The 27,418-nt window shown below is 39.8% G+C and overlaps 1 protein-coding gene across 3 annotated transcripts in view; it reads right to left on the reverse strand.

The window, feature by feature from the left end:
• Nucleotides 1-224: 224 nt before the first annotated feature.
• LOC148189818 (uncharacterized) overlaps nucleotides 225-27,418 on the reverse strand; it is a 191,403-nt gene continuing 164,209 nt past the window's right edge. For all 3 annotated transcript variants that reach the window (XR_015776340.1, XM_088076051.1, XM_088076050.1), the window contains one exon: nucleotides 225-360. The gene's annotated coding sequence lies outside the window, so the exon portion shown is untranslated. The remainder of the gene's footprint in view (nucleotides 361-27,418) is intronic.

The raw sequence follows: 27,418 nt of genomic DNA on the forward strand, positions 1-27,418 counted from the left end.
TTGTTTTAGTAAAGGCCAGATGCATTTTAGAAGGATGTTATTGTGCTTACAGGAGCGGCAGATCAGGAAATGCTATAATAAATGTCAAACAACTGTTTTGTTATTAACATAATGCAAATTGCCAAATTAGTATAGATGTACATAAATAGAAGAAATATAGAACTGCCTATGAATTTTGGTTGAAGAAGTGCTGACTTTAAGTCCCCACACACTCACCTCTGAGACCGAGCCTTTGCGATTGGATACACACCTACAGAAAGTAACTTCTAGCCCCTCTCACATCCCTCTGTGGCATCTGCAACTTTTCTCCCGTTCATGCTGACACATCCCTCAGGCAGCAGGTCTTATTATGTGGCCGCCCTAAAGACATCAATGATATAAACACACTTTCATAAGCATAACAACAGTGTGAGAGAGAGAGGGGGCAACAAAAACACACACAGAATGCACAGCCTTCTGTGAGGGCACTGGGGAATAAGGGGGTGTGGAGCATTATCATAGATAGAGAAGCGGGCCGACTGCCCAGAGATGTAGTCAGCGTGTTGTATCAGCGAGACTGTTCAATGAATCACACGTTGTGCAGCCGCTTAGGTGATAAATACACAAGCATGAGGTCTAACATACAAGATAGGACTCATTGTTGGTAGGGCCCGGCCTGTATTTCATAGCCTGGGCAGCCCCGATGATGGATGGCCTGGTGCTCGGTAATATTTCTTCCACAATCTCGGTTCAGACATTATGTTGAAAGTGCAGGAAGCGGTCCACTGTGGAGGTAAAATAAAGGTGGGACGAGGAGGGCTCTGGTGAGTGCCGGGGGAACGGGCGGTTCACTCGTCGTGTGAGGCAACCCCGTGATTAGCTGGGAGAGAAATTAGATTATTCATGAATCACTTGGGTGGAATGCTAAAATGGTTCTGCTCGGTTTCAGACTGAATAACAAAATCAATCAGGCCTTTTCAAGCGATTGCACGATATTCTCTCTGACAGCCACCTGAAATTTCACTGAAAACCCAAATGATAGATTTCTTTTTGTGCAAGTGTGTGTGTGTGTGTGTGTGTGTGTGTTTGGTTTAGTTAGTTTCCCTCATGCCTGTCTCAGCAGTGACATGATTGTTTCTACAAAGCCTGTATAACTAAATTAAACGCCACCAAACTTTAACAGGACGACCTTCACCAGAGAAACTTTGTTTTTTAGCTCTGTGGCCTTTTTCTCTGCCCCGACTGGGCGGTTGTTTTCTCATGTAGAGTCCATACTACACATAAGACAGCTGTTAATTTTCTCTTAAAAGTCTGTTTTTTTGTTTTTTTTTAATTGAGATATTTTATTGAGCAACTCTTTTAATTTTAATTTTTTCTTGCATATTTCGTCATATTTTGTTTTTTGTTTATCTAGTTTATCTGTTTGTATTGTGCTGTATTGTTTTTTAATGTTGGAAATATTTGCCATAATTTGTATTGCACTATAAAACGGTCACTTGTTCTGTGTGATGTGTTTCCACATCTCTTGCATAAAATAAAATAAAATAAAATAGGTAGGTTTCCATTAACCCTCAAACTGGGCATATTGAATCTGCGAATATAAAATAGAAATGAATAAAATATAAATTAATTGCATGAATGTATAATTCATCTATGGTTTTAGTTAAGGTATTTTTTCGGAGGCCTCAGAGTCCTTCACACTGTGCATGCAGGCATAAGAGGAGGCGTCAGAGTTTCTTAAGGTTAAGAAACTGCAAATTCCACACCTGGTAGATGTTTAGATTCCAGTGTTAGCTGAATGACGTGTTACCTACACTTTAAAAGGTTGAATCATTGTTCTGTTTATTTAAGTTTTTGGTATGTCCTTGTCAATGTACGTATTGTGCCAAGAGCTTCTTAGATCTGATTTGTGTTGTTGTTAAAACTTTATATCCAACTAAGATCAACTGTGGCTCATTGAGTTTATTTCATTCTTTGTCAAAATGAAGATTGATCAAGTGTACAAGGTTTTTTTCCACATCAATCCAGAAGCTCCTGTTTCCTCCCGCAGCCTGAAGACATGCAGGTCAGGAAACAGGGCAGCTGCTGTTTAGGCACCATCTCTCATACTTAAATGTATGTCACATGACAGGCATCACATACGCAACTGGTGTTATGTAATGCTACACATACAAGCACACTATGCTACAATTTCATCAAAAGACATCAACTTTGACTCACAGCCATGAACAGTTTGTTTTTAATGGGCCAAAAAAAGGCAAACCAAACCCACCCACGAGAGGCCAAACCCAGTCTGTCCCTGATCATCACAGAAAATACTGAGCCTGACCCTGCAAAAAGCACCAGTCAGCTTCTAAAGCCAGGGACACACCCGCTATGTGGAAGGAGAGAGCCCACAGAGCCTGGCTTCTTTCTCTCGCTCTCTCTCTCTCTCTCTGTACCTGCAGGATCAGAGGGAGCTGCTGTCTGATGCTGAAATCAATCAATCAATGAACATATAATATCTAAGGCCTATAACGTGTGTTGATATGTTGATATGCATTTTAAATAAATACAATTTAAGGGGAAAGAGCTCACATTTTATTATTTTCAAGGGGCTTATTGTTTTGTTTTGGCCTGAGCCCTACCTGACCCAGCCAATTAGTTTTTCGTCCTGATCCCGACCCAACCCACTGGGCTTTTGGGTCCTGTCGGGCTTGGGTTGAGATGGAAAACTTTCGTCTCTTGAGGAAAAGTATTTTGCTTGTTTAAACCGCCCACCCTCTGGGGACCTCCATCACAGGACAGCAATACACAGACTTTGTCGCTTTTTATGCTGCTTAACGTCACTTCCTTCTCTGTTCCTGTAATACAGACTAGAGGGCGCCACCTTACAATAAACATCAGTATGGGTCCTACTATGCTGTTAGCGCAGCCCACATAAATGGCTTTATTTTCAGTGACAGTGGCTTGAGAAAGTAAAGTAGATTGTTTATCTGAGGGTTTGCGGTTTGATTCCAGGCTCCTTCTGTCCACGTCTCAGTTTCCCCAAGTTGCTACTGGAGTCAATTTAAAAATAAAAATAAATTGATAAGCATAGCAACAGCAAATATGCTATACTATGCTGCTTTTATTCCGAGTCAAGGAGCTCCAGTCAGCCTTTGCAGAAATTCTATTGTCCCTCAACACATCAAAGACTTGAGCCCTTTTCACACTGATGTCCTTAAAATGAATAAAACAACTGACACTTTTAAGTGAGAAAGTTAAGTAATGTGATTACATTTCCATCCATGGATCAATGACACAAATAATTAATGTGTGTGTGTGTGTGTGTGTGTGTGTGTGTGTGTGTGTGTGTGTGTGTGTGTGTGTATGTGTGTGCGTGTGTGCGTGTGTGTGTGTGTGGAGGGGGTTATCCACTTCATTTTGGGGGTGTTGTAAATACAACACTTTCAGGCAGCAAACAGAGCCACAAGGTCCAAAATGTATTCATGTGTACTCTTGTTGTTTCCTGGCAACATGTTCCCAGGAGAAAACAACAACTCCTTGAATAGTGTTGCCCTTCATAAACCTCACAACATTTGCCTTGTATATCACTGCCTTTAGTAGAACAACTCTGAAGGCAATGTGATAGATGCTAAAGGGGAGCATAATAAATAACGACGGATAAAAGCAGAAACACAACCCGAGGTGGGGTCTTGACACCTTGTCCAATTATCAGCCTTTTTTAAACAACAGCCGACAGCTCCGATCTGATCAGTCGACAAGCCTGCACTGCCACACAAAGGCGGACCCGGCATACGAACACCCACACAAGGAAAATGACACGTTTGCACCGGCGGACTCCATCACCTTGTGATTGCAGCCAAAACGAAACGGTGCACACACTCGCCGGCACTCTCTGTCAGTGTCACTAAAACCATCTCGCCTCTCGTTCTGACGTCAAGCTGAACGAGCCAGACCGGAGGACTCAGACATTACTCCTGGCGCACCTTGTATTTTGCCTCTGCCCATTTATTCGACGTGTTTCTCTCTTATTGTGTTTCTCTCCGGCTGCCTGTCCCCTCTCTCCTACTGCATCCAGAAAATAAATCAAAACCCCCTGAAGGGCTCTTCCATGAAAAAATAAAGTCAAGGTGGCGATTCAAGAAGTGATACTTTGAGGCTTACAGCAAGTTTGTTTCCTGTGACCTCTGGGGTTCCACAAATATGGATTTTTTTTTTCAAAGCCACTTTAATACAAAATGTACGATGACAGGTGTCTATATTTTATCTTCACTATCCTAAAATATTTCTAACATTAACAAAATAATAATTGCATTTTTCAGTGCTTCAGTGTTTTCTTCTGAAGTATCTGAATTTGATTGTCATGTGGCACTCAAACACTTTTAAATCCAGGATAGGGAGGTTGTTTAGGACCTGCACTTGCATGATGCTATTTTCTGTTCAGTCATCTTCGTTTAAAAATCATAACAAATGTGCAAAGAAAATAAACTTTAACGTTCTTACGTCTTCTGCTGAATGACCCACAAATTAGGCCTAGTCCACAGGTAGACACGTATTCTTAGCAATGTAGCTTTTCTGTGCGTTTTGTCCTTTTGTACACATGCAAACAGAGTTTTTGGTCACTGAAAACACACATTTTGGAATATCTCTACCCGGCCAGGGTAGAGATATTCAGAAATTCTGTTTTGTGTGGACAGGAAAAACAGGGTTATTTGGCTCACATCCTTTGTTTTTGACACCCGAGTGTGTGTTGATATCTCCGCCTACAACATGCTGCATGCCTGAGCAGCGCATGACGGCAACCTCACAGAGCTGCAACGTGTTGCACGCTCATGGTGTTCATACACAGCGTTGCTGTAACACTTCTACATGGCTGCCCTCTTGCTGAGAGCTCTGTATTTCCACATCTATAAGCACAAATTCTACTAATTTATGAAGTCATGCAGCTCCTGCATTAATAAAAACATGGTCCTGCAAATGTTTCACGGTAAAATGCCCCTCTGTACACAGAGATGTTGTCAGAGGACTTTTATTTTGAAAAGGAAGTAGGGAAGCTTGAGTGTCACAGATGTATTTGTATTTCCGCCTCTCTGTGACAGATAGAGACATCGAAACTGTATAAAAGGTGGTATAGGGCCAATAAAATTATCAAAATGCTATTTTCACTGTCTATTGCAGAGTGTGTGTGACTTCACTTCAGTCTCCCCTGTGATGAACTATTGTTGTTGTTTTTGTTGTGCATTTCTGGTAATGATTTCAGGCTTCTGATTGGCCAACGTGGCCTCGCGATAGAGGTTATATCGTTATGTGACCTCTTGTAGCTCCTGCTGCATCATGCCAGAGGGAGCCAGTTCCTACTGACAAGCACATAGCCATAGCATCCTGTTACCTAGAAAAGTGAAAAAAAAAAAGTGGTTCTGTTGCAGTTTTGCAAAATATGGCTCTTGAAATACCACTTCATGGAAGCTTAAAAACTTTTTTGTGAATAATGGGATTTTTTCTTTAAATTGATGTGTTTCCATTAGTCATATTTTATATTTGCAATTTGCACAATTTTAGGGTTAATTTAAACACACCTAAGGTCAGGGTTAGTCAGAAAAACTCCTTGGTCAGGTTTACCAAAATGAACATGTTTTGGGTTAAAACAAGTGTTAAGTAATGCAACATGACGTAAATATGTCATGTCAGAAACATCGATTTGCAAAGATCATACGTAAATTGCATAAAATTATGATAAAACAACATTCACTTTTTGTTTTATACAGGATGTAGGTATGTAAGTGACATAAAGCTACTTACAAACAAATACAGACTTTCCTGGCTGGATCCAGTTTTGTTTGACCAATCCAACATCCCTGCCACTCTACATTTTTTTTCCACGTCAGTTGCTCTTAGTGTCAAATATTGCCATGAATGGGTTTACACTGGAGTAAGTTCAAGCCTTGTGCATCTTTATAAAGACGCAATAGTGTGCCTTTGGCATTGATATGACACGCTGAGGGACGTGACTAAGCATTGGTATTTGACAACCTGGGAATGAGAATGGACTGATACATTTTTCCCTGAGGTCTAGGTTAATAATTAATAAAATCAGATTTAACATTAAGTAACAGTGAATTCCATAAAGGGTTTTCAAAAATATCCAGCCCATAAACTGTTGTCTCATTGCTCATATTACTGAATTTTTCTGTAAGCTGCCTCTTAGAGGTTAAATACCAAAAAGACCTACAGCTAGTATTATTCTTAACTTGCAGTGATGACGACAAAAATACAACACAGCTGCAGCTGTGCACAGTATTTGCTGAGATAATCTTCTGTACTGTATGTGTGTGTGTGTGTGTGTGTGTGTAAAGTGACTTCAAGCCATGTTTGACTTAAGCAGAGCAGCCACTGATACACGGAGCCCCAGGGAATCATCGTCTCTAGAGACATTCTGACTTTCTCTTCCCCGACTACAGTGTGCGCTCTCTTAGTCTGAGAACTTATCCCCTCATCTTTCATTTCATTACAGAGTTAAAAGACATCACTGCAGTGTTTAGAGCCCAACTGGAAATCATGTCTGTAAAAGCTTTCGGAGCAGAATTCCACTTTACAAAACTGAGATTTCATGTTACATTAACCCTTTTTTTCCTTTTCTAAAACCTTAACAAAATCCAGTTTCATTTTATACAGATCTGCTTAAGCTGTCCTATAAAATAAAGACAAAAAAAGCCCCCAAAATAATCTTCAAAAATAAAAACATTAACTATTTGCTTTTTTCTACCATACATTTTACATTAGAATTTACTACTACACAATTATTTGTATTTATTTTTCTATATATTTTTTTTAATATTATGAAATTACTTTTATTTTCAACTTTTTACATTTCTTTTGACATTTTTTCCCGAGACTTTTTAAAATATTTATCTCTTTATTGTTGTTTATTTATTTATATATGATTATTCATAAGGTTATTTTTTGATTTCTATTATAAAACACTGACTTTTGCACCTTTTACAATGCATAATACTGGGAAACTTTTTACTACTACTTTTTTTTCTTTATAAATTGATGCATTTTGTTAACATATTCTACAGTCTATAATGTTGTATAATGTTTTGCAAAGGCATTTCTTAATGTGACAGTTGAAAAATTGCAAAATTGATATTATGGAGCAGAGAACGTTCCCTTTTTAATCAGTCAGTATCAAGAGTATTCACACCATCCCTGCTAAGTTAAAGGACTATCTTATTAAATGTATTTTTGTGTCTGACTGCCATTATTTGAACAGCTTATAAGTTTCTTCCTCTCATGTAACCTATTAATTTTTTTTCCCACGAACTTTAAGCTGCACTCAGAGCTGCTGTGTCGTGGAGCAACTGATGAACACCTATGAATGAGCTCTTTGTAAGCCTAAAGGAGAGAGTCCCGCTGTTCCTCCACACTACACTATGAAGCCTCCATGCTATTTTACAGATGTACCCTCTCCCTCAGTGCAGCTGCTCAGGCTTTAAAGAAGCAATTAAAACAAGACATTCTCCTGGAACTTCACTGGGCTGCTCTCCTCATATGTTGCTGCAGATAAGCTGCTCAAACGGCAAGCCTATTTTTCTACCTCTCAAGGCGCGGGGTGGATCAGAAGGAGAGGAAGGGGGGGATAACACCCTCTTTCTGTAAAGCTCTGTATCAACGACGGAAACTGAGTCAGGAAAATCAGGGGCAACAAATGATCTTAATTTGCTAATCACAGATGATTTTTGGCTATAGGTCAAAGCAATGATTTATTTTAAAAACTAACTGATCTGTCCTGTTAAGTCACCTACTTAAATTAGTAATGACAAAAAACAGATCTGTCTCATGGAAATATGTGAAATGGACACAAAGTCTGAACAACGCATTACGTAGCGGTGTTCACAAAATGTGTTAAAAAATAGGTGCTGGAGACACAAAAACAATACCAATGCAAAGTCAATGAGGATCTTTTGTCATGGAGGATATAGAAATTAAGTGTGAAAAGGGAGAACATCTGCAAGGGTGGGCAGAAGCGGAGGTGGATGGGTCAAACAAACATGGACATTCAACCAAGAGAGTGCTGTTTGTGTCACATACAGCAAAAGTCAAAGTAATTACATAACTGTATAGAGTTTACATAACTATGCAAAGTACTTTATGGAGATACTTCGCTGCAGTAATAATGAAAGTACATAAAGTCAATAACGTTCCATACCTAGTTATTTAAAGCCAAACCACAATTTTTTCCCAATATTAACCAGGTATATTTTTTGTTCTCTACACCAGGATCGCAAAAGCATCAGGGGAGAAAAAGGGCACACACATGGTTAGCTTTGTAAGATTCTCCTCAATTCAATCATTTAGTTAATTTTGCTGAAAACATGAGCACCAAAGATAACAGGAATACCTGCCTAGTGAACAAGAGAGATTTGAAAAAGAGGTTTAAGTAAATAATTTGATTATATTTCCCATCTTTGCAGAGCAAAAGTTTTGTGTGAAAAGAATTAAAAGCCTGTGCTATATAGATGCCTGCCCCAAATACAAGCCTGTTGAGTTCAGTGGTTTATGCACCTTTTTTTTTTTTTACAGTTTTACAGTAATTTGAAAGGTTGACTAAATAAATTTCAAAATCATTTGGTCAGGATCTGCTTTTTTTTTTTTTAAATCAATGAAACCATATCAGACATTTTATGAGTTTTCAGATACACATCTGTCCTCTCTACAGCCCTCACTGTCTCATAGAGGTGACTTAAATGTTGACTTTGGCATGAACCTGACAACTTCTCTGTTTTCCAAATATAAAAAGCACCATGCTGCAGTGTCCTGTAAAGGCCACTTCCATGGGTAGCCCAGCTGGCGGAGGCAGCTGAGAAATGGCTCTGGGACCTGCCCATCTATCACAATCTGCCCCCCTTTTTCATGGAGAATCCATCACCTGAGATTTGGCCCGGAGTCACTCCCTCACCCAGGTAATTTTCAGCCGGGGGAAGGAAGCTGAGCCGGGTCAGAACGTGAGGTTTTACTCATAAAAGTGACCTCAAAGGGAAAGTGAGAGGTGGCTGGATGGACAGATTTACCTCCTCTGGTGCCTTTTACTCTGATGATAGTATGAACTTAGATGTGCGCTGTATATAAAGGTGTGTTGGTCAAGCGTAAATACAATGCTCCTGGTGGTTAAAAGAGTGGCTTGTTTTTTGTTTTGTTTTTTTTGTTTTTTTTTTATCATTGACATATTAAACCCCCAATATTGATCTGTCCCTCTCTTAGAGTTGCTTTTCTCTCTCTCTCTGCTGTCCTCAACTTGGGTTTAAGATATATAAATCCCTGACCTCCCTATCAGCTCCATCGGGACAGATCAAAGATTGCCAATCTTGTTCAAAGACTGTTCTCCCACAGGCGCTGTAGTGAGTTTCGTTTCGCAAACAATTCAAACACAACATGGTTTTTGTGGTCACTACTACTGGTCTCCATCTGTACTTTCAAATCAAGGAAACACACAGAGCAAATTGAAAAAGAGACAAATAGCCGGGACCTTTGGTAAGCTACATTTATCAACAGACACAATCTGATTTAAGTATCTCAGGTGCCATTCAGATTGAGCACCTAGGTAGTAAAAACCCTTAAGGGTTCAGTATGCTTGAAATGAACTAGGTTGCACGATGTGCTGTTGGACCACAACATGCCGTCAAACCTTCTCTTGGCTGCATCTTTATGCCTCCCAGGAAGACTTCTGTCTTTTTCATGTAATTGGAGTGCCATCCAGCGCTGTAAATGCATTTAAATGCCATGTAACCATCTCTCAGACTCTCAAATATGTAGCTCCAACTGACCCTTTACACATACTTCACATCAGTTTACTCTAAGGTGTTCTCAAACTGGACTCCCTCTGAGTCAATTCTAACATAACTTGTTTTGCATTTTGGTAGAATATTGTATCCTGTGATAAGAGAGCATCCATTAAGCCACTTATTGCTGTAGAAATGAAACAAACAAACACTGAAACTACCAGGCATGAGCACTGAGCTACTTTTACGGAGGGTATGAATGAATGACTGGGAGTTTACGCCATATTTTAGGCCTATGAGTTCTTACAAAAATAAAAAAACTTCTGTAATTAGCATTATGTTAATTTTTGTTACACTTAATATGCTGTCAGAATTTTAAATCTGAGGCTTTTTACATCTCCACTGAATAATGATGCAATGAGGAGAATGAGACACTGCAGGTTTCCATTAACCCTCAAACTGCAAAAACTAAAAAACTGCAAATATAAAATATGCCTAACAGAAACACGTCAGTTTTGAAAAGAAAATTACATTTATTGCAAATATAAAATGACGCTCACATGAGGTGGTATTTCAGATGATTAGAAAAAGCCATATTTTGCATAACTGCAATGAAAACACTTTTTTGCTTTTATAGGTCACATGATGTACAACAATCTGTTGTGCCTTACGCACACGCAAAGCAATGTACTGCCTCATCAGTTTTGTGCATATAGCTTGGCATACATTATACACACACAAAATGCTGATTTAATTTCCTGTGGGCTCTTGTCTTAGATTTCAACAAATTCTGACAGAGTAGCTGAAAAAAGGCAACAACATTTTAATTTTCAAAACCACTACTGTTTTGCCCTCAACAGTATGAATCATAAAAAGCTTGAGACTGAAAAAAGAAGCCAATGTGACGCCAAAAGCTGCTGTTCCTCTAAAGGCCACTTGAGGCTGGCTCCAAACATGAGTAATTCCCCATGGAGTGCCCCAGAGATGATGTTTTTCTATATGCAGATGCTGAAGTTAGCATCGCTGGCTCCTTAGTCAAAAAGCCAATGGGATTTTTCCATTTGATTTTGGATCATTTCAGAAAAAATGCTCAGAGGCAAACAATGTTTCTGACACTTGTTTTGTTCAGAAAGATAATCTTTACAAAGAACACCACTTTCAGGACTTCTGAAGCCTAAAAGCCAGTGGTACAAAGCTATTGTTAGGCTATGAACAAACTACATCACATTCAAGTCACCACCACTACGAGCCTGTAAAGCTGTGTTTGGCACAACTGGGCGTAGTGACATTCTGTAGTCCCCTTTAGCCACTTGCTAGCAACCGCCTCTTTAAAGACACATTAAAGCTACAAAGTTCGCAAGTTGAGTATTTACTGACATACAATATGTCAAAGAACAAAACTTGAAAGTCTCTTAAAAGCTTGTGTTAACCACAGACCTCATTTCAAGCTTCTAACCAAAATTCTATTCAAAAAAGCCAGTGACTTTGAGACGAGGGAACTGGAGGTGCTGAATTGCTAACTAATTTACGTGTTTTTTATTATGGGGGTTCTCTATAGACCCCCATGTTAAAATGTCCAACTTTAAAGCAGAAAGACATACAGCCCGGTACAAAAAAAGCCAGTTTTAGTCTCTGTTTCTCGATCTCTTGCTCCTCATAAGCTCCACACTCTCATCTAAAAATGGTCACTTCCTGCACCAAAAAAGCATGCTAAGACCTTAAGGAAAGGAGAGTGGATGTTGGGGTTACCAGGTTGGAGGCTCCAATCTCAGATGTTACATTGAATCAGGCCCACAACACCTAAAGATAGCTCCACTTGAGAACCTCCCTCCACCCCACCAGCTCTCAACACTAATCACATTTACACTGAGCCACAATAATGGAGTGATCAGGGGAACTCAGCCAATGTGTAGAGGGTCAACAAGCTCCTTAACTTTTCACAGTCATTGGATGTCAGCAGCCACTCAGATCGCCATGCTTCCTTGATTCCACACCAATGTAATTCTGTTCCACAACCAATAGCTGTTGGCTGTGAGCGCAAAATCAATGAGAAGTTGATTACAGCCATTCAATGCTATTTGAAAGGCTACAGGAATAAGCATCTCCCAAAACAATGATCGCAGGACGCTTGCATGCATTGTTGGGGCTGATGGTGAGCTTAAAAGCAAATGTATTGATTTTGCAATGTTTATTTCCCATTACAGATATCTAATTAGCGCTTGTAGCATTATGAAACACAGTACTTTTTCTTTTTTATCCTGTCAATTTTTTGGGGGGAGGGGGTCAGAGCCCCTTACACTGCCTTCAAGTCTGTCAGAGAAGAGCGGCCCATCAACCAAGTCGCTCGCGGTGTGAATGTGAAGTTTACTTGGCTTGTAGCAGTACACCTCCAAAATTCCCAGCCCCAACCTCAATCACAACTTCAGCCTTCAACCTTTTGCCTCAAGGCAGAGAGATCAATGCACAGAAAATGAAAAGCACAAACTTGGGTCACAACATAAAATGAATGGCCTCTTTTTCCACTTTCTATAGTATTTTCACACCATCCTTAAACCTAAAGAGGCATCAGTGAGATTTTTACTTTCCCCCTAACAGAAAATGAACCTCCAGGGACACATATATTACTTTATGCTCCTTAAAATAACCAGCAGCAGCAGTGATGTTGTAGCAACAGGGTGCACGTAGAGAAACATCAATGGGTGATTGTAGGTGATGGATAACGTTGGCCAAACAATTACCCACAGACAACTTTTCCATGCAGCTGTGGTCAGCATCAGCCAGTGTTTCCTGCTCAGAATAAACTGACTTTCTGTGGTTCATTCATCAGAACTATGATCAATTTAACCATTACGTGAGGATAAACTTGGGCGGTAACATGGTATTATGAGAAATCAAGGTATTTAGAGATTTGAAAGGTATGTTTTTCAATGGCATCATAAATAGGTCAGTCTCCGGTCTCTACCAGTGGAACAGGCAGCTAAGCTGAGAGACACTGCAAAACCTAGTTGTGGAGGGATAAGTAACAGGACTGTAAACAAGCAGCGGCCAGCAACAGCACATCTAACTTGGTATATTAAGGATTTATTTCGACCAAACCTGAGCTGATTGTAACCGTGGACTTACGAATCACATTACTAGCAGAGATTTATCTATTTATTTATTTTGTTTCTGTCAAATTTGAATGAAGTATGTTTAATGATGAGTTAACCCTTTGAAACTTGGGCAAATTGACTTAATTTCTTTCAAAAACACAGGAGGAATCGAGGAAGATAATGGGCAACAAAAGAAGAAATTACCCCAATTAGCAAGAAATTAGAAAGAAGTACATGAAAAATTATCTGTAAATTAGTAAAACATAACAAACGTAAATTATATGGAAAAAGTGTAAAAACAATTATTACATTTCTGTCACATATTTTAAAATATGTAGTTATGATAATTAACAATAAATCTATTTTTTTTTTTTAATCTATACATTTTTTTCACTTTGTGGAACATTTCTTACCAATTTGCTCCTTGCCTTTTCCCCCCCATGTTTTTGAAAGCAACTGCACCAATTTCCTGGAGTTCAATGGTTTAAATACTTGTGAAAGGTGTCAGAAAGCAGCACGAGAAAAGTGATGTCTCTCCAGGTTTCCAAGTGTTAACGAGGCAATCAGACTAAGCGTCGTCAGTCTTCCATTACCGAGCGAAAGTTGAATTCAAGAGATGTATAGTTGATTTCTCTGTTTATTAAGGACACTTATACTGACATATACTGTATACCCAAGTAAAATTTCCGGAAGGTATGACAGTATGAAATATTACGTACTGCCCAAGCCTAGGAGAACAAATATATACACCAGTACAGAACAATAGAAGAACAGGAGAAACACAGAATTTGGAAATCATTTTTCCTCCTAAATTTTGGATGCCTTCACAGCCGTGTTCATTATGAGTTTGTTTACCATATTAAGGCTTACAGATGGAAACCAGTCCCTTTGGAGATTTCCTAATGCCTCATAACTGACAATGATAAAACAATTTACTGCCTAAAATGCCATCAAACACGTTTCGCCACCACATACTGTCGGGCTGAAGTCAAAAAGTCAGACAATATATTCTGGTGCACAAAAAAAAGGGAAAAAATCTATCTAATAAATCACTGTGTAAACATGCGGGGCTTCAAGTACTCCCAGTCTCCATATTGTTGAAGAAAAAAAATCAGCAGTACACCTCTCAACGTCTGCATCATCATCTTTGTGGATCCCACATCAGGGATTAGACTCGGCATTTATTAGATGGATTTCTACCCATGCCTGCAGGCAAATACAATGGAACAAACAATCATAAACCATGCCTACTGGATACATATCAAACCAGCACATGACAAATAAGCCTGTCAAAGCCTTTTCTAATCTTTGTGGCCCAAAAGATACGGTTGCCTTTGACAGTTCTTATTGTGAGATAATGAATTACATGTCAACATTTTACACAACAGGATTCAGATGGAGTGACGTGTCTGGAGGGCTTTGTCCAGAAGGCCAATTCAGTTTGTCTCATTGTGTAACACAATCAGTGATAGCCCAGGCGTATCATTTGTATATGATTTGAAACATGTGACCGTAAAACATCATTGTCCAAACTACTGGTTTACAATTGTAGCTGTAGATTAGTTTCTTGAAAGCAGCAAAAATATATATAGGGACACAGCAGAACAGCAGTATTTGTACAGCTCTTTTCTGGATACTCAAAGACACTAAATTGGTAACTAAAACTCCAACTAATTCACCAGAAAAAAATTGGTATTATTTGGCATTTCGGCCGTGTATATTTGGAGCAAAAAGTGACCATATTTGGATGAGAGGGTGGAGCTGTGGCTGACTGAAAATCAGAGGACACTATCTGTAGACACTCAAAGTGGCCAAAGTTTTAAATTACGTAACTTTAAGCCTTATTTACAATTTAAGTGAGTTATATAAAAATCCACCCCCAAACAGTTGTCATTAATGTTTAAATTAGCAAATTTGCACTAATCTACCATGTAAATTTCTGCTGTAAATTTGGGCATTTTAACATGAGGGTCAATGGGGATTGACTCTGTGACACTGTTTTGGAGCCAGCCTCAATTGGCCATTCGATGAACTATAGTTTTTGGCAGTTGACATCATTTTTCAGCCCCGAAGCTAGCAAGCTAGCTAAAAGAGGACATCAGCCCCCACCTATCAAACAAAAAACAGTCCAACTCCTTATAGGCATCTATCAACATCTTCTCTCTCAGTGATGGCTTGTGAAATCTGGCACCTCGTCTTTACCTTTTTATAATTGTGTATTGTGCCAAGGTAACATCAAGCGGGTCCTAAGTGATGACTGAAAGTCCATACTTTCTTATATTGGAAAATTCCAGCCCGTTCTTATTGCAAAGTCCTCAAATACCATCGCTTTCGCAGTGATTTTGGCATAAGATCCTGCGCCAAAAGCCACCTTTTGCGACTGTATGATACGCCACCGGGCAGCATCAACTGAAAATGTAGCTGGACAGAAACTAGCAGTGTTAAGATTATTATGGAGGCTTTTTATTCCCTTATTTCAATAGGACAACTTAAACATGAAAGGGAGAGAGAGAGGGGATGACAGTTTGGAGTCAAACCCATGGACACTGCGGCGGGGACAAAGCCTCTGTACATGGGCGTCCGCTCTTCCAGGTGAGCTACTGGGAGCCCCGAATATTGCCAGTAATGAGGTAATTTAAGGAGCACGAAGGTCTCCATCGGGCATGCGGACAGGAGGGGTAGTGGATGGGTTTGGCTTAAACCTAACAATGTGTGCTCTTGTTGCATAATCCTGAACATGTGCTCCTTATGATGTCTGGGTGCTGGTTGCCCTACTAAACATAACCACAAACATTTGCAGCGTAATCCCACCATGTGCTTTTGTTGCTGACGTTGTTAGCAGCATCCTGGAACATCAAAAGCTGACGAAGAAGGATACCTAGAGCGTAATACATAGATGAGGAAGTCCACTGACAAAGCAGTTGAAAATCCTGCATAGTATACATTGAAAAATCTAGTGTGTAGGAATCAGTGGCATCTAGTGGCGAGGCTACAGACTGCAACCAACAGATACTTTTTTATGCCAAGCATAAAACCACGGTGGCCGATACAAAAATGCATCAATCCTGATCCAGCGATTGGTTTGTTCGTTCTGGGCTACTGTAGAAATAACATGCAGACGCTGAGGAAGAGGACCCGCTTTGTATGTCGATAAACATCTCATTCTAAGGTAATAAATCACAATTTTTCGTAGTTTCATGCGATTATACATAAACAAAAACATAGATATGAATTTTTTATACGGTCTCTGCCAGTATATGCCCCTAAATCTTACACAGTGGACCTTAGGCAGAATAGCACAATCATTTGAAGCGGCATTCCACAGAAAATAAAAGCTGAGTCTTCTTAATGATTCAATAAACGATCAGCTGTAGAGCCAGTGTTTGGTGGCTTGTTTAATTGGCCACGGGATATTATCACATTTAGTTAGCAGCTGACGTGTTCATTGTCAACTCTGGGTTTATTAAACATCTTTGTTACTGGGCCGCACATACTGGCAATCAGTGGTCATAGCTGAATAAGCTGAGTATTGCTTTCTCACATCCATGGAAACATTAGAATCCATCATTTGCATATTGGAGACTTTATTAATTCATAACGTCTCAGATGCTCCTGCAAATGAGCGAATAGAAGGGGACAGCTGACAAGAGCTAACAAGTCAAGACGGAGGAGAAGAAGGAATGAGTTTTCAAAAGAGTTACAACAAGGCAGTAAAGGAAGTGCGGGGGAAACTTCTTTTGCAGATAAGAGAGACTCCTCCACCAACAGATAACAGCCTAGAACAGAGAGTGGAGAGTAAAAGCTACTATATTTAGACAGAGAGAATGGCTTTCAATGGATTTGCCAGTACGCGGGTTTTTATAATCCAAACCGCTGCCAATATTAAGAAAGTGCCAGCCGTTTGAACTTGGGAGAGATATTATCACGAGGGGGAGAAAAGACAAAAAGTCATATGAACTGTAGATAAAAAATTAAAATAGTTGGAGTTAGTCCAGTTTGCTGGGCTGCATCAATAATTCTCCGAGGATTAGCAAAGTCATAACTGGCAGGTAACTTCAAAAATAAAAAATGGAAAGGAGTTCAAAGCCCGAGCGGTTTGAAAACAGCTCATGTGGTGCCATTTAGTTCTTTCTGTCTCTTTCTGGACGCTCTCACCTGTCACTCCTGACACTCTGGCTTGTGATAACAGATTATGAGGAGGACCTGCGGATGACGACGTGGGCAGTATGACTGGCGTGACCTCTGCCACTCCCCGCAAATTGTCTTGCAAAGTGTTGCATTTGCAAAGGCTGAACAAGTTATTCGGACGACCATTCATTAGAAAGTGATGTGTCTCAATGTGATGGGCTCCATCGCCGCACCTATTCTTTGTTTTCGTGACTCTGCCTGTCAACGCCCAGCCTTCAGCGTGTGCGCAGGTGGCATATGAGTTAACGTGAAATGGACAATCAAAAAGAGATCAGAGCAGGTGATATTCCTCTGCCCAGGCCTTTTCTCTCAGAATGTCAACCAGGTAATTTCTTGCATATTTCAAATGATCTGAGCTGTATAAGTATCTGTTGTGGCCAGGGACATTTTTTCTTTTTTTTTTTTTTACTGATATATCATCTGTGGCATTCGCAGCGCTTCGACGCAGGCTAGCTTTTGTTAGGATCTGAATGTGGGAGATGAACAGAACATCCGAAGAGCATGTCATTTTAGAAACTGTGTGTGTGTGTGTGTGTGCGTGCGCGTGTGTGTGTGTGTGTGTGTGGAGGTGAAATGAATACATGTTGATGTTTCATGTTGAGCCAGAAGTGACCGTATTTTGACAGAGGCTGGAGCGAGGGGTGGAACTGACTGAAGCCGAGGACACTATCGGCAACATATTCCCATACCAACTAAATATCGCTGCTACAGTTTCTGTTCATTTAATACATAGTATTTCTAAAAAAAAACACTTCAAAACACCACATATTTATGCTTATTTCCTTGTGCAACAAAAGCATGGTTGATGCTAGAAAATGGATCGTCCTGATGGAGGTGGGTGGGATCTCCCCCGCACATCATCAAATGTTGACAGCGGAATCAACCAATCACAGCAGTGTGTAGTTTCTGGCAGATCTTTTTAGTTTATCAGTCTTATAGACTGTATATAATATCTGTGTCTTTACATACAGTCTATGATCTGTCTGCATCATTCCCGTTCAGAAGTGTGACTCTGCAAAGTTAGATTAATTTCTCAAAGTAGTGAAGAAAGAGTTTATTACTCACAGTGTGGAGCGACATTACAGTGACAAACGTGAAGAAATTAACAGTGAACAATTGATTTCTTGCAAACTAACGTTACATATAAGCCAGGAAACGTCACATTAGCTACAGTGTTGTAGGTTATATTTAGCTTATCTGACTGCACTCATTTGATAACTGCAGAGTTAAATCTCCATGAGAAGTGGCTACATTAATGTCAAATAAATCTATTGTAGCAGAAAGTACAATATTTCCCACTGAAATGTAATGGAATACAAGTATAAAGTAGTCCAGTGGAATTACCCATGTAATGCTACCTCAAATTGTGACTAACAAGCTAGATTACCTGAGTAAATATCGACCAGTATGATTAATTTTCGAGGCAGTGACACTCATCATTGCGCTCTGAGTAACTCCTCGTACATGCAGCACATACAGCTCTTAATATCATTTCTCTTCCAGCTTCAACTGAACAAATTAAACAAATGTATGTTTTGTGACATGTTGATGCTGTGACAGCAATTGAGCTGATTCAACCCTTTAACAGGCATTGCAACTGCACGATCACTAAAAACTTGGCAAAATCCAATTTAATACAAATGTTTATATACAATGCATTTTATTTTGATTATACTGTAATTCTATTCAGTTCTATTTTTATTATATTGAACTTACAATTTGTGATACTAAGTATTTATTATATGTATTTATTTTAAGACTTATTTTGTTTGTTTATTCGTCAATTTTATTGAATGAATTGTAAATTCTGATTTTTATTACATGATATTGCCAATTTTTTGTAACCATAAATACTTCACAGATTTTTTTTCCCATTTATTTATATTTGCATCTAGTTATTTTTTCTCATTTATTACTGGATGTTTATTATGTGATTCCCCCCAGACCTCTACTATAGTACACTGACATTGCACTTTTTACAATGATCATACAAGGAAAATGTTTTTTTTGTTTTTTTTAAATAAATGGATGCATTTTGTTAACATATTCTATGGTCTATAATGTCATTTATTTTTTACAACAGTATTTCTTAGTGTGATTGTTAAAGCGTTAAAAAGAGGTTTGGAAAATTCAGACTGAATCTTTAAACATTTGATTAGCAAGAGTGCAGTCTCTGTAATTACTATATGAATCTCGCAGTTAGAGAAAGCTTGAAGTCCTCCATGTTAAAAAAATCTGCCAGAAACTAAATGCTGCTGTGACTGGTTGGCTCCGCTGTGAGCATTTGATGAGATGCAGCGGTGACTGCCCACCTCAGTGGGTGGTAAGGTTTAAAGAAAAAAAAAAACACACTCTCATCCCAAGTCGTTATATATTGCCGCTTCCAGTGCACTTCGCTGTCCACATATTACACTCTGGGTATCCTTATGCATCTCATGTTGACATTCTGGGATGCCACTACTGTGATGTCAAAACAAGCACATAGGTTTGGGCAAAAGAGGCACATGGTAAGGTGGAGGAAAAAATTATCTCACTGAGATGGGAAGCAAACATTAGACTCCTGCATCAAAGTCCAGGGTTTGCTGGACCCATTCACTGCTGACACCCACCTGCCGTATAGGGACCTTATATCATGTTGTTACCAGCAGCACTTCAACCTCATGCTATACAGCAGTGCATCATGTAGACACCACAGGTTCTATCCAGCCACTTTCTCAACTGACACCTACCTTCGGTAAATCATGCTGCCAAGGCAGGTACTGTCCAGCAGCGTATAATAAAACCACACAATGGTTCTGTACAGCCGCCTTCTCAGTTGCCGCTGTCCAGCGGTGTATTATGCAGATGCAAAAGGTGGCTGGTAGCGGCAGTATTTGATGACTTTGGAATAAAAATAGACTGTCCAACTGTACCACCCACCTTACAGGGACTTTTCAAGTCCTTATATTATGTTGTTGCCAGCAGCGTTTCAAACTGACTGGCTGTGTATCATACCGCCACGAGAGGTGGCCTTTTGCGTCCGTTTCTTGTCTCTTTGGACAAGAACGAGGAGCTAAAGAGTGAGAGGTGGCTCTGACTGGGAGCTGAGGGCACTATTGACAGACTATGGGCTTTAATTAAATGTAAACAGTTTTATAAAAAAAATCACCCCTTGTACACTTGTCATGAGTGTTGAAATTATCTAGAAAGACCAAGCCCATTTTTTGTAAAAGGGTGCAAACATGTTTATTTCTGCTGTAACGTTGGGCATTTAACATGGGGGTCTATGGGCACTGACTCTGTTTTGGAGCCTGCCTCAAATAGACATCAGATGAATTTCAGTTTTTGGCATTTCCACATTGGCTTTATTTTTCAGCCTCAGAGGCTGCTCCTTGTGCAGACCTTTACAGCAGATTTCAGGACCAGGGTAGAACTTTTAACACATAATTTCACCAGTTCACAGCACTCTGTAAATGATGTTTCAGTGTTTATTGCATGTTCTAATTACAGATACTCTATGACATAAATCACAGCTCATCTGATGTGTTAGCCTTGGCACATCTTACCTGCTCCTAATTAACGGATGAAAACTTGTCAACTTGATCACGGGCTTTCACTGGTTTATTCTATTTGCACATGCACATAAGCACAAATAATCAGACCCTGAGGTGCAGTTTTGCAGTTTCAAAAGTTTAAGTTATACTAAAATGTGCAAAAATTAAAAAAAACTGGCTTTTTTTCTATCCACCCAGCCTCTATTCACAGGGACATCACTCATCATCTGATGGGTATACTGTATCTATCCATTAATTCTAACTAAAAAAAAAAATAATAATAATAATTTTTCTCCAGCAAGGTCATTGACTTGGGAGTGGCACCATCACACATTTGGTTTGTGATGAGACATTAAAAGAAAACTGGTGAGTCAGGGGAAATTGTATTGAGTCTTTCAGTGGGAAATGGCATTGAAATTTATAAGCGTGAAAATGAGGAGGGGTGGAATATGGTTCGTGACAATGGAGAGCCGGGGTGTGCTAAATGCCAACATTAATGCCGCATAGATAAAAGAAACAAGTGTATCTTGAAGATGATGTTTTTAGATTATTTCTAAGCAGGATGAAAGTGAACATATTGATATTCAGGTCACTCAACATGGAGACAGAAGCACTGTCTCTTCACTTCAGAATGCCCACTTAAAACACTTACAGCTTGTGTCTGAATACATCAATGGAGAGGTTTTATTGTTTATCTGTGGAAATACAAGAACAGGGCTATATTAACATTTTGGGCATATAACTGACACTGTCAAGTCGAGTCTGCCATGCCTTTTCATATTTTGTGTCATATATAGTGTTACAATAAAGGCGTCATCAAGTCATCAAGAAGGGATACCTAAAGCGTAATATGTAGACGCAGAAGTCCACTGTAAAGCGGTAACCTGATGACTTGGGGTGAGAATGTGTTTGGTCATCTACTCCACACGCGCTATTGCAGGGTGTTTACATTACCTAGCCTACGTTATGCCGCCTCACCATTCTGTACATCATGTGATTCCCTGTGGCCCAAAAAGACTTTTCCCCTTTGACTTACATTACAAAAGAGATCTTTGAATTATTTTACAATTTTGGAGCATTACAACACTTTCATTTAATCCATTCAGTACGATAAAATTCATGAAGTCTCGTGCCCACGACCGAATCACAGCTGTGATGATATAAGAGCACAACATCACTCTCTTGTGTGATATTGCTTAATTAGGACTGATGTTGGTTAAAAAATGAACTCATTGAAAGTAGAATATAGTATTAATGTACAATATTTTTTAAAGCTTGATTTTGAAAAGCACATGTGCACAGAGCGATGCGAATGTGTGTAACATTAAAGCGGACCCTAAGGGTTAAATACAACGGCAGGACCCAGGGTAGGAATCACTCTGGTAACTTTGACAGACAAATCAAATTTGTTGTGGTTTGTCTTACAGTATAATCTATGCCTGATAAAGGGGGAGGAATTTTACAGATTGGTTTTAAATTTGTCACATAATAGTAAATACAGCATGTATTACATGTGACCTTGGTTAAAGTAACTTTTGTGTTTTGCCCAGTGCGCTTGCTTTATGGGCTCCACAATGTGGAGGATCTGGATAATATCATACAGCGAAATTAAAATTTTCTGGCTTAAAGCGCCACTGAGCAACTTTCAAAGGAATGAAAATGGCCTGGCCTCCAACACAAAATCTTTAACAGTCTCCAAACCCTCAAATGCAAATACAATGATTTTGAGCTTGGTAATTGGATGTTTTTTTTGGATGATTTTTACCAAAATGCACCTTAACATATGGTTCATTAACATAGAGCCATTTATTTTCTGACACACCGTTCATCTTTTTTTTTCACTGATGATTCAACCACAAGAGCGTCATCTTCGCCCAAGTCTTGGAAACTCTCCAACTGTCAGTCACTTGACACTGACAATGAATAGGACTGAATAGGACTTTCACATCAAAGTCATGTTTAGTATGTGCATGCATTGTTTCACTGTGACAGTGAAAAGTCACAATATATGTACATTCCATGGCTATTGCTGAAGAAATACCACCACTAATCGCATCAAAAATGGGGCTTGAAATGATGCAAATCTTGAGATTATAACCGCATTGTATCTTATGAGTTATTTTGTGATGAAGTGTTGTGATTTATCTTCCTCTTTCCCTCAACCTGACTTGTCTACTTGAACTTCTCCTTCAGACAGCCATTCCCCACATTCCCCAGAGACTCACCTGCAATTGTTGCATCCTGCTGGGTTTTATTTGTAGGGGGAGGAAGCGATAACAACCGCATTAGTGTCAGTAACAGCAAGGGAGCTGAAGTAGCGTCTCTAGTTGAAAAACACAAGACTTGTAGCTTGTTTCCTTTCCTCTGTGTTTTGTGGCTTCATTGCAGACTGGTTTGGTGTGGAGAAATAGGTATCTGCCCGTTTTTGGACGAATTTTCCCTGGTGTGACTGTTGAATATTTAAATGTATAATTGTGAGGCTAAACAGAGAATTTTGCTTTTTGATTCCGAGGTGTGTTTATCATTCTGTTTTACATAGATTATATATTTTTCTGCTGTTAAACTGCATAGTAGCAGCTAGAAACATAATTCATGATATCACACTGTCAACTATGGTCAAGAAAAATGCAAAAGATGTTTTAAGTCACTATTTTAGGGTGAAACTGCTCATTTATTCTGGTAAATGAAAGCACAGAGACATCGGCCAATACAAGACCATGGCCTCTTTCCTTCGTGATGAGTCATTTTAGCTCAGTAAGCAGGCGTAAATCGACTGGCTGAATACATCAATCTATTTTTTGCTTTGTTTGACACAACGGGACTGATTAAAAAAGCAAAACTGATAGCCATTGGCAATGTGCTAATTCTCTACACTGTAACAGTGAGAAAATTCCTGCTACCACAGCTGACCTTCTTTGATGTAATTGTACTCCATTGCACACACATGCAACCCACGGCAAGACCTTAAGTAGGTAAGTCCATTTATTTGGCCCAATGGATTCTGAAACACTTTTCATATTGCACTTGTGTAATAGCTCAGCCTTAGAAAATGGGACTGATGCCACATGATTTCACACTGAAAAATACTGTCATTTAGCCCTTGTCCGCTGTTCCAACACATTCTCATCCCAAGTAGTCACATATTGCCACTTTGCAGTGGACTTCTGAGCCTACAATTTACCCTCTAGGTACCCCTTTCTGTCTGCTATTTATGTTCATGGATGCTGCCACCTTGGTGTCAACAAAAACACATGATGTCACTATGCTACACAGGGTTAGGGTTATGTTTATGCAACAACGGCACACTAGGACATTAACAAACATACATGCTGATATGGATGGTTAGGATTAGGCAACTAGGGCAGAGATGGTTAGATTTAGGCAAAAGAGGCATATGGTAAGGTGTAGAAAAAAACATCACATTCCAACAGGAAGCAAACACTGGACTCCTGCATGCATGTCCAGGGTTTGTTGAATCTGTCCACTCTCCCAGCTACCCTTAAGGGACCTAAGTGGTCCTTTTATTACTTTGTTACTGGCAGCATTTCAACCTGATGCCATCCAGCAGCATATCATACAGACACGTCAAGTTCTTTTCAGCTGCATTCTCAAGTGACACCGCCCGTGCATTGCATGTGGACATGCACAGTGCCGTCCGGCCATTTGCCGGAGTAAAATAACAACACCACCACTTCTGTACCAGTGCATTCTCAAGTGACACCATCCAGCCGTGTTCGGATTGGACATGGAAGCTGAATTTCGGTGCCAGGTTCGTACACCAAAAGCTCTGACAGCGCAGACGTATTTAACAAGTTTGGAGTGAGAATGGGCTAATCATGCAAACGCGAGAGATGGCTTTTTGAATCAGAATGTTACACCCAAATCACTGCAAAAGCAGCAGTATTTGAAGACTGCAGAATGAGAACAGGCTGGCTGTCCTTTTGATCAATGATTGTTCCTTGATCAAACAGAAATCACCAGTTCAGGTGCAGCTAAGCTGAGTGGTACAGCGCTGAGGAACATTTGTTTAAACTGTTAATAATGCATCAACACAACTGGCAGCAATGACAAAGCCCTGCTGAATGTAAGAAACTGGCTTTCCTAAAGTGAATTTCCTGGACTAGTACAACAAAATAATCAGTTTAAAGAAACATGAACTCATTAAAGAGTGGAAAGCTATTCGTCAGTATTTTGCAAAGAAAATGGACACAAAGCATGGCCCACATTTCAAGGTCCTCAGGAAATTGAGTGTAATTGATGTTATTCTGGCCCTTCTGGCCTGTGTAGCCTTGAACATATTGTGTATGAAACACTACGCTTTGCTTTTATTGTGAATCTGCCAAGTTTCCAACATAACAGACACAAAATATGAAGACAGGCAGCACCCTAGCCACCTATAGATTGGACAAATAGCCAATGTAGTGTCCAAGGGGAGAATATTTTCCTCAGCTTTCCTTTCTGAATGTGTAATGGCTGAGCTCCATGAATGCAACATGAGCATGGCCGCAGAGTCCCCGGAAAGAATGATGGCAGGCGCATTTACAAGTTTCATGTTGTTAGGCTTGAGATAAACTATTTCACTTTATGTAGTGCTTTGGTCATTAATCTTGGTGGATTGCACAGACAGTGCCTTCCCCTTTCATTTTATTTATCATAGCTTCACACAGGAGCCTCGCTCCCCCCACCAAGCAGTAACCTTAAGCACAGCACTGCTCCACTTCCCTGCCTTCAGCCGCACCGCTCGTTTTAGGGTGACACCTATTCCCGTTGTAACTGTGTGGATATACTCTCTGAGAGGAGCAATAATGGGACCAATGATAGACTGTTGACACCCATGGTAAACCTTCTAGAGGACAATGCACAGGGGTAGGGAGGTGACCACAAAGAGATGCAAAACGTATACAAAGAAACACAAAACAACTACAAAGAAACGAGAAAGAACCACAAAGCCATGCAAAACTACCACAGAGAGACATAGAATTACCACAAAGAGACCTAAAACTACAACAAAGAGATGTAAAATGACCACAAAGAAACACAAAATGACCACATAGATGCAAAAGTACCACAAAGAAACCAAGAACGACAATAGAAAGATGCAAATGATCACAAAGAGATGCAAAACTAACACAAAGAGATGCTCAAAGACAACAAAATGGTCCAAAATTACCACAGAGGCATCCAAAACCGATACATATGGCATAATCTGGCTCTGTGTTCAGGTGCCTTCAGCCTATTGGTGAAGATTGGGCTGAGTTGTGTTTTGGGAAAACTGTTTGACGTGATAGGCAAATCTGTTAGTTTTCTACTTGCCGCAGATAAAGAGGTTGCAGGTTATAAAGTTGTGTGCATAAAGACCCAGACACTCCAAACGGACATCAATGACCTTGTCACCTCATGTTGCCTGTATCTTTGCCAAGAAGTTGCACCAGAACACACAGCAAAGACTACAGTCGATGGCCAACTAGCACATGTATTCTGCACCTACATGACACTTCATACCAGCAGATGGCGGTAGTCTATATTAGTCATTTAGAAAAGGATACTGAAAGATCAACAGGATAGATTTGAGTCCTTGGTCACAGTGGCCAGAAAGCACACTGACAAAACAACTAAAGGATTTTTACCTTGTGCTTGCAAACAATAATAGTTATGAACCATTTCTGCTTAAGAACTTAATGCCTAATAAAATAACACTGACCTACCTGATATACCAAGTTTGTTTTGATTTAATGCCTTCTTTACTTTATCGTTTGTTTGTTTTCCTCACTTCCATTTCTCTTCTTGAGCACTGAGCTGAACTGCCAACCAAAGTGATTTCTCTCACCAGCATGCCACCCGCACTGTGATTCTACATATTGAATCAGATGGGAAAAAAGTATGGACATAGGCCATAAAGAGACAACTAGTGTGAATGATGCAGGACACATCTCCAAAGCTTGGGCAAGAGACACTCACTGATGGCCCAACAATGACCAATGGCCAAAGGACCTTTGGTGCGTCAGGGCCCTTAGTTTGCATTCACGTGTATTCTTGGTTTGATGTATGTCAGATCAATATTTAGAGGATTGTGTTTTCTGGGTTTCTGACTTTCTGTTTGCTGTGTTTTTTCCTCCTCTGTCCCTGTGCTTCCTTTTGCTTCTTTACAATCTACACACCTGCTCTGCCTCAATCTTGTTAGTCCCTCTGTGTTCCCACAGTTTTACCACTGCCAATCAGCTCCCTGGCTGGTTTCTTACCTGATCACCTTATTCCCTTAACCTAAGTTTTTCTGCCCTTCTTTTCCCCCGCAATTTATCCCCTTGTCAGATTAGTTTGCATTTAAATCCTGGTTTTCAGTCTTTGTTGGATCATGGGTTTTGTTCTGTTCTGATCAGATTGGTTTGTCTTGCCTGAACAACCTTGAATAAAAGTTATTTCTTTGTGTTCCTGGTACCTGAACTCTCCTGCATTTGGATCCACTTTCTCCACCCTTTATGACAACAAAGACTTGCAAAATGACCACAAAGAGATGCCTCTCTTGCCGTCTGGGGGATCTTGCTACTGAATAGGAGGGGTGGTGAATCCATTTACATGTCTATGCCAAGGTTGCGTCTATGGTTTTTCCAACCCACCTTAGATTAAACCACGCTCACTTTTGAATAATAAAAGCAGACTACTAGATGTCAAGACCCATTGATTGACTGCCAGCCCACTGCTGAAGGTTGTACTGGCTGTGGCACACAAGAAGTCAGTGCTGGTTGAAAGAGGCGTCTTATAGCTGGGCACCCTGTGAAATGGCACACCATAAGTTCATCAGTGGCTTCAAACACCATTCTACCTCCTATAAATCTGGTCATTCTTTTCAGATGTGCATGCATCC

The sequence above is a fragment of the Plectropomus leopardus genome, chromosome 4 (genome assembly GCF_026936395.1).
Source record: "Plectropomus leopardus strain MGB_pleo_1.0 chromosome 4, ASM2693639v1, whole genome shotgun sequence".
Classification (NCBI taxonomy): domain Eukaryota; kingdom Metazoa; phylum Chordata; class Actinopteri; order Perciformes; family Serranidae; genus Plectropomus; species Plectropomus leopardus.